Source organism: Trachypithecus francoisi, unplaced genomic scaffold (genome assembly GCF_009764315.1).
Source record: "Trachypithecus francoisi isolate TF-2019V2 unplaced genomic scaffold, Tfra_2.0 Lachesis_group10, whole genome shotgun sequence".
Classification (NCBI taxonomy): domain Eukaryota; kingdom Metazoa; phylum Chordata; class Mammalia; order Primates; family Cercopithecidae; genus Trachypithecus; species Trachypithecus francoisi.
In genome coordinates, this window is record NW_022681455.1 from 60,356,077 (window position 1) to 60,361,696 (window position 5,620).

A 5,620-nucleotide genomic window follows, 5' to 3' on the forward strand; every position below is an offset into this window, starting at 1 on the left:
TTTTTAACTTTTCACCCAATAAACCCTACAATGTGTCTGTGTGCCTAAATTTTCCCGGTCGTGTGTTGAGAACTCAGTTTTTCTGCAATAGCATCACCTTCCCCAGTAGCAAACACAATTTCCTTCCTGTATAGAGCAGGCACTCTACAGCTATGACTGCCTGTTTCTCCTTTCCCTAGATACCTGTTTCTCTGCAATTAAGAAGGTGTAGGCGCAGAGGGCTCAGGCGTGGTGGGCTGCGAGGGGGCCCCGCTGAACTGACCAGCGGCATTTCAGCTCCTTTCCCTTGCCGTGGGAACCCCGGAGCCAGGTCAGCTCAGCCAGCTTCACCATGACCAAGACAGGCAGCGAAGGCGGGAACCTCCGCCACCAGCTGGACGGCAACGAACTGGACCTGAGCCTCAGCGACCTGAATGAAGTCCGGGTCAAGGAACTGGCTGCCCTTCCAAAGACCACCACGCTGGATCTGTCTTGTAATAAACTGACTATTCTACCGTCGGATTTCTGTGGCCTCACACACCTGGCAAAGCTAGACCTTAGAAAGAACAACCCGCAGCAGCTGCCGGCGGACTCTGGTCATTTGGTCAACCTCCAGGACCTGGCTCTCCTCAACAACAGGCTGCTCACCTTGCCTGTGAGCTTTGCTCAGCTCCAGAACCTGAAGTGGCTGGACCTGAAGGATAACCTCTGGATCCTGGCCTGGCCAAGGTGGCAGGCGACTGCTTGGGTGAGAGAAGCCGTGGAAAGAGTGTGCAAACAAGGCGTCACACACAGCACAGGAAGGCCGTGCAGGCAGACCAGGAGTGGGAGAGGCAGCAGAGCCGGAAGTAGAAGGAGAGGCAGAGAAGAAGCTGAGGCCAAGCAGGCAGCAAAGGAAGCTCAGGAGAGGGAACTGCGGAAGCGGGAGAATGGCGGAAGAGAAGGAGCGAGGGAGAAAGGAGTATGATGCCCTCAAAGCAGCCAAGCGGGAACAGGAGATGAAACCTAAGAGGGAAACAAATCAGGCACCGAAATCTAAGTCCGACTCCTGCCCCCGCAAGCCACTCCCCGGGAAGCACACTCATTCCTGGGCTGTGCTGAGGCTGCTGCTGCTGCTGCTGCTGCTGCTGCTTTGTGCCGCGGGAGGGCTGGTTGCTTGTCCGGTGACAGCCGCAGCAGCAGCCCCTCTGCACCAGCGTGAACACCATCTACGACAATGCAATCCAGGGTCTGCACCGCCATGAGATCCTCCAGTGGGTCCTCCAGACCAACTCTCAGCAGTGAGCTTGTCCCCAGCACCTGCTGCCTCCCAGCCTTGGAGCTTGGATTCCTGTGGAATTGGGCTCTGCTAGATACAAACTGTTTTTAGCATCAGACCTATCTTCCATAATCAAATGGCTGCAGATTGGTACTTGAGACCTCCTCTTTGTAAGACTTCTTCGTTCCTTAGTCAGGGTTTCCGGTTTCTGGGTGAAATGAGGAGAAATGGGAGGTGGCGGGGGACAGTTACCTGCATGCCTAAAGGAATAGGCTTGGGGGTCGGGAGAAAGAAAACGTAGCCATTTCTAGTTGTTACACAACTGTGTAAATACTCGTTTCTACTAAATGGTCAGCTGTCACCAAAAAAAAAAAAAAAAAAAGGTGTAATGAGACCTTTATGAAATATGCCAATATGGTATGGGAATTACCTAACTATTTTGAAGGAATCTAAGTAATTAAAAAAAAAAAAAAATACCACTGCCCTAACTAATAGCAGTTAACCAACTCATGATAGTAGTCACCCAGAGAATTTTTTATCATCTAGAAATAATGGCTTGTTTCATCATTGGATTATGATGCCTCCCGGGTCTTTATTATGCACCAGGCACTGTCTGAGAGCTTTTAGTATTCACTCATGTAATCTTCTCAACAACTCTAAGTAGTATGTTATCTCTTTAAAAAAAAAAAAATAGATATGGAAACAGAAAGACAAGTTAAATTCCTTGCCCAAGATCACACAACTGGTAAGGGATGGAGCTGGCATTTGAACTCAAGTAGGCTAACTTCAAATTCCATGTTCTTCTCCACTACACATTAATGATGTAGACAGTGAAAATCTCTCCCAATGTGTGATAGCCTAAAATCATTGATAGATGATTACAAATGCAAGAAGACTGTTACACAAGTGGTTAGGCTGTTAGGCTCTTTACATGTAAGGAATAGAGATGTATTCAGTTTGCCCCAAGTAGTGTAACATGAGGAGGAATAGCAATACAAGTTAACGCATATATGGAACTCAGGGAAAGCAGGAATCACTTAGAATCTGCCCCACAGAGCCAGAAACTAGGCCATTCAGATTTTTAAACTTCCCTAAGGACCTGAGAAGCAGGACTTCAAGAATTTTTCTTACTCTAACATTCCACTGTTAACATATCTGCTCCTGTCTGACCCCTTCTCTTACTGTTATCAATTAGTTTTCTTTTCATTCTTCTCAGTTAAATCCCTGAGAAGAATCTGGTTGAACCAGCACAAAAATATTTAGATAGAGCCTTTTTTCCCAGGCCCACTCCTGAAGGACTAGCATGCCATGGCTGACTGTGCTTGAGTCCAATTCCCTCTCTAGTCAATCAACGCAAGGCTGGAAGGAGGGAAAGGACGAGGTCACTTTGTCCAAAACAGTTGAGCTGATGCAAGGTTTGGGCGTGGGTAGCTTCCATGGGAAAGTGCCATGTGCGGGGCAGACACTCTTGTAGAAGAATCCCATAGTCAGGCGCGGTGGCTCTTGCCTGAGTCTCAGCACTTTGGGAGGCCGAAGTGGGTGGATCACCTGAGGTCAGGAGTTAGAGACCAGCCTCATCAACGTGGTGAAACCCCATCTCTACTAAAAATACAAATATTAGCTGGGTGTGGTAGCAGGTGCCTATAATCCCAGCTACTCAGGAGGCTGAGGCAAGAGAATCCCTTGCACCTGGGAGGCAGAGGTGGCAGTGAGCAGAGATCGCATCACTGCATTCCAGCCAGGGTGACAGATGGAAACTCCGTCTCAAAAATTAAAAAAAAAAAAAAAAAAGAATCTCATGCCGGTCAGGCACGGTGGCTCACGCCTGTAATCTCAGCACTTTGGGAGGCTGAGGCGGGTACATCACTTGAGGTCAGGAGCTTGCAACCAGCGTGGCCAACATGGTGAAACCCATCTCTACTAAAAATACAAAAACTAGCCGGCATTGTGGCAGGTGCTTGTAGTCTCAGCTACTTGGGAGGCTGAGGCACAAGAATCGCTTGAACCTGGAAGGCGGAGGTTGTAGTGAGCAGAGATGCTGCCACTGCACTCCAGCCTGGGTGACAGAACAAGACCCTATCTCGAAAAAGAAAAAAGAATCTCATGCCTTGTATAAGAATTAAGAATGTGTGGTCATTACCTTCAATATCAGCATAGATTTAGACTCTTAAGTTTATAATAAAATACTTAATATGTTTGGAAACTTTATAAACTCTCATCTGAATTACTACAATTGCCTGCCAACTGTGTTCTTCTTTCCATCCTAGATTCCTTATCATCTATTCTCCATTCACACTACAGCCATAGTGATCCTTCTGAAGAAGTACCTCAGACATCTCAACCCCCGCTCCCACCACCCCATGACCTCTCCATCATTATACTCCAAGTAAAAGCATCTTGACAGTGGCCTACAAAGTGTACATGATCGGCCGGGTGTGGTGGCTCACGCCTGTAATCCCAGCACTTTGGACGGCCAAGGCAGGCAGATTACTCAAGGTCAGGAGTTCGAGACCAGCCCAGCCAATACGGTGAAACCTCACCTCTACTAAAAATACAAAAATTAGCTGGGCCATGGTAGCACATTGAGGCACAAGAATCACTTGAACCTGGAAGGTGGAGGTTGCTGTTAGCAGAGATCAGCCACTACACTCCAGCCTGGGTGACAGAGTGAGACTCTATCTCAAAACAAAACAAAACAAAACAAAAAAGGTGTACACGATGGCATGCCCTCTCACCTCACTGACTGGATTGCCTCCCCATTGCTCTGCCCAGGAAATGGGCCTTCTCACAGTTTCTCAAACATACCAGGCACATTCCCACCCCCACAGCTTAATCTATCTCCCTCTACCCTGCCATAATACTTAAGAACTGCACACCCTATATCATTTATTAATTTATTATGCTTATTTTCTACCTCCTTCTGCTAGAATATAAGTTTCATGAGGTCAAGGATTTTGTTTACTAATGTATCCTCTTAAGTAGAACAGCACCAAGCACATAGTATGTACCCAATACAATGTTTGTTGAGTGAATAAATTTGCCATCAGTTACGTAAGGCATTATCATTCTATTTCCTAACCTATCAGTTTTGAAAGATTTCTGACATGACCTTGAGCTTTTCAATTCATGCTGTCTGTTAAGTTGATGTGAGTTGGCGGTCTTATTTGACCCAAGAAAAATTTCAGTATGGTTGAAAAAGTTAAGTACGGCCGGGAGCAGTGGCTCATGCCTGTAATCCCAGCACTTTGGGAGGCTGAGGCGGGCAGATCGCCTGAGGTTGGGAGTTCGAGACCGCCTGCCCAACATGGAGAAATCCCGTCTCTACTAAAAATACAAAATTACCCAGGGGTGGTAGCGGGAGTCTGTAATCCCAGCTACTCAGGAGGCTGAGGCAGGAGAATCACTTAAACCCAGGAGACGGAGGTTGCAGTGAGCCGAGACTGTGCCATTGCACTCCAGCCTGGGCAACAAGAGTGAAACACCATCTCAAAAATATAAAAAATAACAAAAGTTAAGTTCAACAAGAATGACTTTTGCATTGGATAGTAGTTAACAGCAAAACAAGTTTGTTTGTTCATGTTTGGAAATCTTGCTAAACTAATGCAGACTCTGCTGTCAACGTGCTTCATGATAGCAGCCTTTCTGTTTTTATAAACAGTTGCAGAATGGAATATCTGCCAAATGTGAGGGCTGGCATGTCTCTACCTCAATAAAGTTCTGGCTTTTTTGACATCTATTGTGATCACTCAGGGCCCTTTTTAATTTATGTTTAGAGTCTCAGCTGCATGTTTAGGTTGGGTTGCCAGAACTCTGACTGCCAAATAAGCAGTGTTGCTATATTTAGAAATGAAATAGTAGTCTACAAAACAGAATATCGGGTATTGTTATCCTACTTGGCTCTATGTTACTGGGATTAACTTGGGATTTTTAAAAATTAGTAATATGTATATGAAATAACTATTTTGAATCTCTTACTAAAGATGAAAATTTATGTCTAGCAAGATTTACTGTCCAGGTAAACACAATCTTTATAGTGTTCCTATATCTATTTCCCTGTTAATCTGTACTAATGACCATAAGGAGTCAAAATAACTGTTAGCATCCTATTCATTTTTCATAATATTCTTGGCACAATCTTAGCATTTCTATTACTTTGGAAACTAAAAATATAAAAAATATTACAGTAACTTTTATGTCAAAATCTTTCATTTATTTGTGCCTCTAACTTTTGGGCAGTCTTCATGAAACTCCCTATTTGGGTTAGTTTGTAGATGCTAATTTCAGGTACGGAATGCTATGAAACATGTTATTGATAATTAAATGATGGCACTTCTCCATAACTCAAAGTAGGAAATCCAATCAGTTGTCCAACAAAATTTAGAT

The 5,620-nt window shown here is 45.0% G+C and overlaps 1 pseudogene; it reads left to right on the forward strand.

Moving 5' to 3' along the window:
• Positions 1–331: 331 nt before the first annotated feature.
• On the forward strand, positions 332–1,607 carry LOC117088722 (annotated as a pseudogene).
• The last annotated feature ends 4,013 nt before the right edge of the window (positions 1,608–5,620 follow it).